General features: G+C 41.0%; 1 pseudogene; it reads left to right on the top strand.

Annotated features, from left to right (window-relative positions):
* The window catches only part of LOC125900931 (apolipoprotein B-100-like), a 134196-nt pseudogene that overhangs the window by 49903 nt on the left and 72084 nt on the right, over window positions 1-12209 (top strand).

Raw genomic sequence — 12209 nt, 5'->3', positions numbered from 1 at the left:
TTGTTGCACATTTAATATGCTGATCAAATCTGGGGAGTACTGTCGTTAAATCAGCATGATTAAAGTCCCCAGCTATGATGTGAACTGCGTCAGGATAGGAGTTCTGCTGGCTGTTTATGGCTCTGTGCAGCTCGCCTGTGGCTGAGTTAGTACTAGCATCGGGTGGTATGTATACGGCCGTTACTATGAAGACGGTAAACTCATGGGGTAGGTAGACGGGCCTGCATTTAACAAGTCACCGTTCCTGTCGTGGCAATCGGCCATACGGCCAGCTAACTTGATAGCCGAGTATAATTATATTGTGAAGACAGTAAAGCCTCCACTAAAATAGCATTTTAAGTCTTGTGTGTGATATATCCTTTAGGGATTTATACATTGGGATTTTTTCTGGCTTCATTTGAACAGAGGAAATCTCCGCTTGTCGCAAGGCTACTTTATACAATGTAAAATGCCATAGGCTGGCGCTAATAACGTTAGCATGTTGTATTTGTTTGGAAAATGTGTTTACTATAAGACAGTTGTTTTGTCGGTGAATCTTGTGAGCTGTAATGGAGCCAAATTGTGTGCCGTTACCATTGTTAAATTTTGCTGTTGTCCCTGGTTTTACATGAGAAGATTAAAAAATCGCTAGCCGCTAGGCTAATTTATACAATGTAAAATGCCATAGACTTGTGCTAATAATGTTAGCATGTTGTATTGGTGGGGGAAAAGTGTTCAGATATGATGTTTATCTGTGAATGCTGCGAGTTATAGTGAAGCCAATTTGCGTACTTGTGTTTGAAATTGTCTCTATTAAGCCATATTTAATGTGTGTTTTGAATCCGTTTTAAATGAATCTTTTATCATAAATGATTTAATTTTAGACAACCTGTTTAACCTATAGACCTTACAGAGACAAAAAGGGAGGCAGACTGCATCAGTAACAAAAACCACAATGTCCTCAAATGAAGTTTCTTTTAACAGCTACACATCATTTGAGCATCATGCCTTTACACATCACATGCCTTTAGCAGCCCTCCTATCCTTTGCATAACGGTTTACAGACAACCCCAGTACTCTACTTCTTTTATCAGTGAATTTTCTGAACTATTAGCAATCATTCACTCCACCTCCAACAGGATTTTAATAACTGGTGATTTTAATCTACACATTGACAACACCTCAGACCCAGTATCCAGAGAATTTTTAAACCTTTTAAACTGTTTGGATTTTAAACAACATATCACGCAGCCAACCCACAGCAGGGAGCACACCCTGGACCTGGTCATAACCTATGGCCTGTCCGTAGATGTGTCCTCTGTTGTGGATCTGGCTGTGTCTGACCACATTTGTGTGTTTTTTAACATCACCAGTTTTAATCAACAGGGGGCCCCAGTGAGAACAGTGAGGAAACGCTACCTAACTTCTGGAGTGGCTACAAATTTTATTCAGATTTTACAGAGCACTCCTGCAGAGATTTTACCAGCACCTTGTGATTTTATTATTGACAATTCTAACAACAAACTCAAGTCAACCCTGGACTCAGTGGCTCCACTTTTAACCAAAACAATTAGAACAAAACCTACACCCCCGTGGAGAAATCAGGAAATCAAACAACTGAAAAGATACTGCAGGAGTGCTGAGAGGAGATTGAGAAAATCAAAACTAACAGTCCACTACTAAATATTACATCAACATCTCAAAACCTACAATAACGCAGTCAAACAGGCAAGAATTTCCCATTTCAAAAACCTAATCTCTGACAATAAAAACAATCCCAAATTCCTCTTCTCCACTGCTGATATTTTAACAAACAGTAATTTTAACAGATCACCTAAGACAACAACCATGCCATTTGTGAGGACTTTGCAGACCACTTCAGAAGTAAAATCAATGACATCAGATCCAGTCTTTTATCTCAACAGATTTTAACTGTCGACACACCTGGATCATTGCTTTTACCTGAGGAAACACTGGAGAGTTTTGCCCTGGTTGATGCGAGGACACTTGGTCGAGTTTTCTCCCAAGTAAACCCCACAACCTGCCTTTTAGTCCCAATTCCCACACCGTTTTTAAAACATTTTATGGATTCTTTGAGGAACAGCTACTGTACATGGTGAATTGCTCTCTTCAGAAGGGTGTCTTCCCGACCTCCTTGAAAACGGCGGTGATGAAGCCCCTTCCAAAGAAGAGCACTTTAGACCCCAAAATTTTTAATAATTATCGGCCTGTATCCAACTTAACGTTTTTCAACAAAATTTTAGAAAAACTGTTTTTTACCCAAGTAAATGATTTTTTAAATACAAATAATACTTTAGAGAAGTATCAGTCTGGTTTTAGGATGAACCACAGTACCAAGACAGCCCTTTTAAAGATTTTTAACGACATCAGGTGTAATTTAGATAACCATAAACTCACAGTCTTGGTTTTATTGGATTTAACCGCCGCCTTCGATACAGTAGACCATCACACTTTATTAAATAGACTGAGGCACCTGGTCGGCCTCTCTGGTACTGTTTTTAACTGGTTCGTCTCTTACCTTGCTGATCGACACTTCTTTGTAAGTATGGATACTTGTTCCTCAGGAACCCATGAGATAAAGTGCGGGGTCCCCCAGGGGTCAATTTTAGGTCCAGCTCTTTTTAATCTCTACATGCTTCCCCTGGGGGACGTCATCAGGAGGCACGGCATCAGCTTTCATAGTTATGCTGATGATACGCAACTGTACATCGCCGTGTCTCCTGATGACGCAGGGTCAATTGATGCCCTTTTTAACTGCATTTTAGACATAAAGTCATGGATGGCAGCAAATTTTCTGCAGCTCAACCAGGACAAAACAGAGGTTTTAGTCATTGGTCCTGAAGGCCAGAGAGAGAAACTTTTACCAAAACTACAGGAACACAATCTGTAAAAAATCTGGGTGTGATTTTTGACTCTGACCTCTATTTTTCTTCTACATATTGAAAACATAACAAAGGTAGGTTTCTACCACCTTAAGAATATAGCCAGAGTCCGCCCATTTCTCTCTCAGGTCAGCACGGAGGTGCTGATGCATGCTTTTATCTCCTGCAGGTTGGATTATTGTCATGCCCTGCTCTCTGGTCTTCCCAAAAAGATTATCTCAAATCTACAATTATTACAGAATTCAGCTTCATGAGTGCTGACAAGGACCAGAGGGCGGGAGCACATTACACCAGTTTTAAAATTGCTGCATTGGCTCCCTGGGCGCTTCAGGATCGATTTTAAGGTTCTTATATTAGTTTTTAGATGTTTTAACGGTCTTGGGCCTTCTTATTTATCTGACCTGCTTTTACCATATCAACCCTTGCAGACCCTGAGGTCCTCCGGCACAGGCCTTTTAACCATACCACAAGTTCGGACTAAAACACACGGGGAGACGGTATATAGTTATTATGGCCCCCGATTGTGGAACAGCCTGCCGGAGAACCTCAGGGCTGCAGAGACTGTTGATGTTTTTAAAAAGAGGCTCAAGACTCATCTTTTTAATCAGACTTTTAACTGATCTCTTTATTTATCTATTTTAAATTCCTTTTATCAGGCTTTTAACCGATTTATCTATTTGTTTTTTTTTGTTTGTTTTTTTAATGCGCTTACCCTTCCGCTTTCTCCTCTATCTCATTTAATCTTTATCTTTTGTTATTTTAGTTACAGGTTTTAGTTTTGATGCATTTTATGTCTGTGTTTAAGATCATTCTTACCTAGCTATTAACTTAATTTTATGAGCTAAATACCTTGTTGTCTGTGGTTCATTTTATACCTTTTATCCTATCCTACTATTTTAGTCCCTCAGTTTTTAGCTCCAGTGTTTCCTCATGGGGGCCTACCACACTGAGAGTTGTTGCTGGTCTACCGATGGGGGTGCTGTCCCGTGGACAGCTCTGACCTGGGTGGCTGAAGGGCACTGCACCTTGGTGTGGAGCCTCCTGTCTGCATACAGCCGTTTAGCTTCCCTCACTGCCTTGCTAAACCTGTACTTTGATTCTTTAAACCTCTCCTTGTCCCCACTCCTGAACGCCTCTTCCTCCAGCTGCCTCAACTGTCTGAGTTTAGGACTAAACCAGGGTTTGTCATTGTTATACCTCACCATGGTGCGTGATGGTATACAGCAGTCCTCACAGAAGCTGATGTATGATGTCCCAGCCTCTGTGTATTCATCCAGACTATTGGTGGCCGTCCTGAAAACATCCCAGTCAGTAGTATCCAAACACGCCTGAAGATCCTCTACAGCATCACTGCTCCACTTCTTAGATGACCTCACAACAGGTTTACAGAGCTTTAACTTCTGCCTGTATGAGGGAATCAGTTGGACAGTGGTGTGGTCAGAGTGGCCCAGTGCAGCGCGGGGGATGGCGTGATAGGCGTTGTTGACAGTTGTTTAACAGTGATCCAGGATATTCTTATCTCTGATCGGACAGTTTATGAACTGTTTGTATTTGGAGAGTTCATGGGTGAGGTTACCTTTGTTAAAGTCGCCAAGGACAATAACTAAGGAGTCTGGGTAAGTCCGCTCCACAGCGAGCGTGCGCTGTGCCTCCTGTACGTTGGCCTGTGGTGGGATGTAAACACCGACCAGAATGAATGAAGCAAACTCACAAGGGGGGTAAAAAGGTTTGCAGTTGATGAAGAAAGATTCCAGATCAGGAGAACAGTGCTGGTGGATCACTGTCACATCATTATACCAGCCACTATTAGTGTAAAAATAGATACCTCCACCTTTAGTTTTGCCAGAAAGTCCTGTGTTACGATCCGCTCTGAAGAGTTGGAAGCCAGCTGCAGCTCAGAGTCCGGTATCGATCCACACAGCCGCGTCTCAGTGAAGCACAAAACTGCAGATATAGAAGAAAAAAACAGGGTTTACAAACAAAACAAGGCAAAACATTGCACACCAAAACACCGAGGCAGCCTTCCGTGGCGCTATCTTGATGTTTGACAGATGACATAGCAGTGCAGCAAGTCATATGTTAGTGATGTCATTAAAGTCGTATTAGAACCAAGGATTTCTAATTTTGTAGCTTCAGCTCCTCCATCCTCAAGCGAGTAAGGAGACATGTTAGCATGATAAAATGCACCTTAACTTTGGCCATTCCATCCAACACACAATCATGCAATAATCTGACAAGTGCATTTTTACTTCAAAAAAGGCTAAACATTTTAAAAAGTTATAATGGGACTGAAAGTTGAATTGCAGCCATAATGCATGTAAGATGCGGAACATTTTAAAGTTTAAATGGAGCTTCTATGTAAATGTATGAATGAGAGGTTAAAAGTTGAAAATGCATGAATTTGTGTCAAATAAAAAATAAATTGTTTATTCATTTAAATGAGAAAAATATCCTGTAAAATATTAAATATTTCTGAAAATATGAAAAGTATAAATATTAAAAAATAGTAATGTCCTTATTGAGGTGACCTTTTTGATGTTTAAATAAAGTTTCTACATTGAAATATGTGGAAGCAATGGAATAGCCTCCAGGATTCACACCCAAATATTATGCAAATGAGAACTCTTAAAGCTGCCTCATCAGAGATCATACTTTGAATTTCAACAAAAAATATGATCTCTAATGAGCTAACTAAAAATGTTAGGAAATTCAGCTGTAAAGGGCATGGTAACTTTCTTGATCACAGTTTGTTTTGGCTTGATTTCTAGTAATTATTTGTGGTATTTTGCAAATTTTAATATGTTTAGGTGACTAGACTTGAATTGTTAACCTCTGGCTTTTGTTTTTGGCTTGTCTTTTAGATTTATGGTATTTTCTCTATGTTTGACTCAGATATTATTATGCTGTGTTGAATGTTTTCCTTTCTGTCCTGTATTTTGAGCTCACTATTGCAAGTTCCTTACAACCTTTGTTGTACAGTAATGGCAGTAGAGTTAACTCAACTCTAACGCTGCTGGTACATTAGGATGGAGACACTAGTATGGCAGTTGGTAGCTATGTGAAATGAGAGATAAGTGGTTCCATCCCTGTGAACCGCCATAAGTGTGCATGAAGTGGTAAAAATACTTTCCTCTGTTGATCAAAACTATCTGAATATCTTGATGCAAAAGTTGCCAAAAATTTAAAACAAATGAAGGCAAAATTTTCTTGTGACTTAAACGTATACATTCGTTGTTTTGTTTTTAGCATCGCCCCATGTCTAAGCTGATAACAAGCACTCAAGATTGCAATTACCAGTTTGATAACAAGGGAAAGCACATTACTGCAGCCCTGTGCACAGAAAAACACATCTACCTGCCATTTTCCCACAAGTAAGTCATCCTCTGAGTTGAGATTAATGTGTGTATATAATGCACTGTTATATATTTTGCATCACCTACTCATCTGCCTGGCAGGGACAACCAAATATCATCCGTGGTAACCCAGGATCTCAGCTTTCGAAGCTTCAAAAGGATAAACAACAAAGTATTTGGTAAGTGATCATTTCAAGCATGTCTGCTATGACTGACATGTATAGTATTGGTTCACGTCTCTTATTGGGAAATGTAATGTTAATGCTAAATATATATTTACACAGAAGTGAACCCCAGCCAGAGCAAGCCCCTCCACTTTGAAGACCCTGAAGATAAAGCTCTAGTCCAGATGAAAGACGCCGTTCTGAGTACCCTACAGGATCTGTCAGCTTTGGCTGGCACAGACCAGGGTCAGAAGAGAACCAGCCTTTTTCATAAGCTTGTGTCCAGCCTCCGCATCCTGAAGAATGACACCTTGAGCCAATTGGTCACGGAAATGATGGATGTGTCAGGCTGGCTCACCTGGCAGGCTCTGCTCCAGTGTGGAACCACAGAGTGCACCAGTGCCATTCTCAAGGCTATCAGGACCATTGATGGGTTGTCAGTAGAGGTGGATGCTCTAGTTTATGGGCTGAGTCTACAAGCAAACCCTGATGCCTTACGTGTGCGAGATATGCTCAGCATGGCTCAGTATAAACAGAGCAGAGCAATCATGTATGCTCTAGCCAACACAGTCAAGAAGTAAATAAAAAGTTACTTACTTATGTCTTACATATGTATATATATATATATGTATATATATATATATATACACACTGAACAAAAATATAAACGCAACACTTTTGTTTTTGCTCCCATTTTTCATGAGCTGAACTCAAAGATCTAAAACATTTTCTATACACACAAAAGACCATTTCTCACAAATATTGTTCACAAATCTGTCTAAATCTGTGTTAGTGAGCACTTCTGCTTTGCCGAGATAATCCATCCCACCTCACTGGTGTGGCATATCAAGATGCTGATTAGACAGCATGAATATTGCACAGGTGTGCCTTAGGCTGGCCACAATAAAAGGCCACTCTGAAATGTGCAGTTTTGCTTTATTGGGGGGATCTGGGGGGGTCAGGAAACCAGTCAGTATCTGGTGTGACCACTGTTTGCCTCACGCAGTGCAACACATCTCCTTCACATAGAGTTGATCAGGTTGTTGATTGTGGCCTGTGGAATGTTGGACCACTCCTCTTTAATGGCTGTGCGAAGTTGCTGGATATTGGCAGGAACGGGAACCCGCTGTCGTATACGCTGATCCAGAGCATCCCAAACATGCTCAATGGGTAACATGTCCGGTGAGTATGCTGGCCATGTAAAAACTGGGATGTTTTCAGCTTCCAGGAATTGTGTACAGATCCTTGCAACATGGGGCCGTGCATTATCATGCTGCAACATGAGGTGATGGTCGTGGATGAATGGCACAACAATGGGCCTCAGGATCTCGTCACGGTATCTCTGTGCATTCAAAACGCCATCAATAAAATGCACCTGTGTTCGTTGTCCATAACATACGCCTGCCCATGCCATGACCCCACCGCCACCATGGGCCACTCGATCCACAATGTTGACATCATCAAACCGCTCACCCACACGACGCCACACACGCTGTCTGCCATCTACCCTGAACAGTGAAAATCGGGATTCATCCGTGAAGAGAACACCTCTCCAACGTGCCAGACGCCATCGAATGTGAGCATTCGCCCACTCAAGTCGGTTACGACGACGAACTTCAGTCAGGTCAAGACCCTGATGAGGACGACGAGTATGCAGATGAGCTTCCCTGAGACAGTTTCTGACAGTTTGTGCAGAAATTCTTTGGTTTTGCAAACCGATTGTTGCAGCAGCTGTCCGGGTGGCTGGTCTCAGACGATCTTGGAGGTGAACATGCTGGATGTGAAGGTCCTGGGCTGGTGTGGTTACACGTGTACACGTCTGCTATGACTGACATGTATAGTATTGGTTCACGTCTCTTATTGGGAAATGTAATGTTAATGCTAAATATATATTTACACAGAAGTGAACCCCAGCCAGAGCAAGCCCCTCCACTTTGAAGACCCTGAAGATAAAGCTCTAGTCCAGATGAAAGACGCCGTTCTGAGTACCCTACAGGATCTGTCAGCTTTGGCTGGCACAGACCAGGATCAGAAGAGAACCAGCCTTTTTCATAAGCTTGTGTCCAGCCTCCGCGTCCTGAAGAATGACACCCTGAGTCAGTTGGTCACCGAAATGATGGATGTGTCAGGCTGGCTCACCTGGCAGGCTCTGTTCCAGTGTGGAACCACAGAGTGCACCAGTGCCATTCTCAAGGCTATCAGGACCATTGATGGGTTGTCAGCCATCTGCCCTGAACAGTGAAAACCGGGATTCATCCGTGAAGAGAACACCTCTCCAACGTGCCAGACACCATTGAATGTGAGCATTTGCCCACTCAAGTCGGTTACGACGACGAACTGCAGTCAGGTCGAGACCCCGATGAGAACGACGAGCACGCAGATGAGCTTCCCTGAGACGGTTTCTGACAGTTTGTGCATAAATTCTTTGGTTTTGCAAACTGATTGTTGCAGCAGCTGTCCGGGTGGCTGGTCTCAGACAATCTTGGAGGTGAACATGCTGGATGTGGAGGTCCTTTGCTGGTGTGTTTACACGTGGTCTGCGGTTGTGAGGCCGGTTGGATGTACTGCCAAATTGTCTGAAACGCCTTTGGAGATGGCTTATGGTAGAGAAATGAACATTCAATTCAGGGGCAACAGCTCTGATGGACATTCCTGCAGTCAGCATGCCAATTGCACGCTCCCTCAAAACTTGTGACATCTGTGGCATTGTGCTGTGTGATAAAACTGAACATTTTAGAGTGGCCTTTTATTGTGGCCAGCCTAAGGCACACTTGCAATAATCATGCTGTCTAATCAGCATCTTGATATGCCACACCTGTGAGGAGGGATGGATTATCTCGGCAAAGGAGAAGTGCTCACTAACACAGATTTAGATAGATTTGTGAACAGTATTTGAGGGAAGTGGTCCTTTGTGTGTATGAAAAATGTTTTAGATCTTTGAGTTCAGCTCATGAAGAATGGGAGCAAAAACAAAAGTGTTGTGTTTTATATTTTTGTTCAGTGTATATACATACATACATACATATATATGTATATATATATATATATATATATATATATATTTATTTATTTAAATCAGGACTGTCAAACACTTCATTCTTTACAACACAATTAATTGCAGAGTTTCAGTAGTTAATCATGATTAATCACACTTTTAATCATGTTTGAAATTCAATTACTGTGCATTTTAAAACCAATTTGAAGTCTATATATTATTTATCAAATAACTAGTCGGTGGTGGGGTTTCTGTGAAGTGCTGTGAAGTCTGATTGAATCAAAACACATAATAAACATGGCTCCATAGAGACATCAAACTCAACGACACAAATCAGCTTCATCATAACTCACAAGATTAACAGACAAAACACTTGTGTTTTACTGGACACATTTTCCGCACTAATACAACAAGCTAAAGCATTTTACACAGCATAAATTATCCTATTGGCTAGTGAGAGTTTTTCTCATAATATTACTGTTGCATTTACAGTGTGTCTGCTCAGAACATGGGGGCTTCTGTTGGTCATTGTCATTTATGTGTTTATAATTTACATCAATAGTGAATTTGGTGTTAGACTTCAGTAGAGCAGCTGTATTTCCTATGTCGTGGGTTCTATGTGAAAGTTCTTACAGTTCATTCATGCAAGCAACTATTGGCTGAAATTGTGTGACACTTCACTGGCTCAGGGCTTAGGAGGTTAAGATTTCATGATTATCGTTAACTGAATCAATCATTGCCTTTCATCACTGCGGCAGCAATAAGCCACAGTGGGAACATTACTGTAAGTGAAGTTACAGTAAAAAGACACAATAGCAGCACCCAATTAATGCGGTTAAAAAAACTAACACGTCACGCTCAGAGCTTAATAGCAGCATGATTAATGTGTTTACACTGACAGCCCTCATCTAAATATATCTTTTTAAATTGTAGTGAAGCAAAGCAGGGCATATTTAATGTTCTATTTTTTCCAACTTAATAACTGCTACAAAGTGACCACTAGACCGAAACACTTCTAAAGACAATCTTCATTCAAACCAGAGTATCAAATTATATATTCTCTGTCTCTGATCCACAGGTTCCATAAAGCAGAAGTTACACCAGTGGTCACAGATGTGTCAGTGTTCATGGAAACACTCCTAAATGACTGCTTGGGAGGAATCCTTGATAACGATTCTGAGATGTCCTTCCTTGTGCTGAGGGTACTGTTTCAAGAATCTTAATGACTGTATTTCCTGATTCTGTGATGAGTCAGCTCATGTCAGGGAAATTGTCTCAGGGGATTAGTCTCCCACAGTGTACTTTTTTTCTCCCTAATCTCCAGGTTGTTGGTGTCATGGGTCAAGCCATGCAAGCTGTCAGTCCCAGCCTGATTTCCTCCATTTTGCGGTGTGCTAAGAGAACAGACATCCCATTATCAAACCAAAAGGCAGCTATACAGGCCTTTAGGATGATGGAAATTAATGATGAGGTACAATACCTTCACACAAACACATTTATTACATACTGTCGTTGTAGTGTAATGATAACCATGTAATATGTTATGGGATTTAACTGACAGATTGACTTTGTAACATATTCACAAATGTGCAGTATGTACATTATAATTTACCATTTGGTCAACCACAGGTCAGAAATTTTTTTTGGGAGGTGTACCAGGATGTTCAAAGCCCTACAGAAAAACGTGTAGCAGCCTACCTGATTCTCATGAAGAACCCAGACCGAGCCCTGCTTAGAGACATTCTAAATGGTTTGGCAAATGTGAGGGATGAGCAGCTCAAGAGCTTTGTGGTCTCCCACCTAAAAAACATCTGCGACTCCAGCGAGCCACAAATGCAGGAGTGAGTATTTGGCCAGCAATACTGGCAAGTTAATTAACTGTAGGACTACAATAATATTCATAGCTTCTTAGCACATGCACATCTCTTCTATTGCAAAACTAAATAATAGAAAATGCATCACAGATATCTTATTATATAAACATTATATAAACATAGTATCGTTGTATGCTACCCATATAGCTACCACAGACAGACAAAGCTAGCACTTAACAGCCAGTTGGTAAAGAAATTTAAAGCCCAGGAGCTAAAGAGCCTGCTATTTGGAGTTGGAGATCAAAACAGAGCTAGACTGAATATTGGTGGCCACAAAGACAAGTGAATGCTAAAAATGTTATGTTTCCATTGGAAATGGGCAAGTTTTTGCTAGCAGGTTAGCCATAGCAACATTTTAAGTGACAAAAACCTTTTTCGTATAGTCCTCTTGATTGGAGAAAGAAAACAGAAATGTTGTTTTGGCACTGTGTTATCTTACTACAAACTTCTTTATTCTCTTTACTCAAGACTTAAGGAGGACATTTAGTTGGCCTTGAAAGACCAGCTATCACCAACAAACAAAGTATTTGATGGCATGTCACGCAACTACAAAAAAGACTCTTCCTTGGGCTCAGTGCAGAGTAACATCATCTTTAATGCCACAAACACCTTACCTAAGGAAGTGATGCTTGAGACCACTCTAAAGGTTTTTGACTACAACTATGACATCTTTGAGGTATGTCTGTAACACAATATTTCTTATATGTGGTGAAAAAACAAATTAGGTTTGTAAAGATTTTTAAACATTCATAATAACCCCTTTCAAGGTTAATGTTGAGGGAACAGGATTCGAACCAACAATTGATGCTCTCTTTGGAGAAAATGGTTTCTTTCCTAATTCCATCTTCAAAGTCATGTACTGGGCAGATGACAAAGCCAAGATGCTCAGAGAGGTTTTGGAGAGAACTGCCCATCAAAGATACAGAATGAAGAGAGAGGTG

This window comes from Epinephelus fuscoguttatus, linkage group LG14, assembly GCF_011397635.1.
Source record: "Epinephelus fuscoguttatus linkage group LG14, E.fuscoguttatus.final_Chr_v1".
NCBI lineage: Eukaryota > Metazoa > Chordata > Actinopteri > Perciformes > Serranidae > Epinephelus > Epinephelus fuscoguttatus.
Note: the sequence above shows the minus strand (reverse complement) of the source record. Positions and strands in the feature narration are given on the sequence as shown.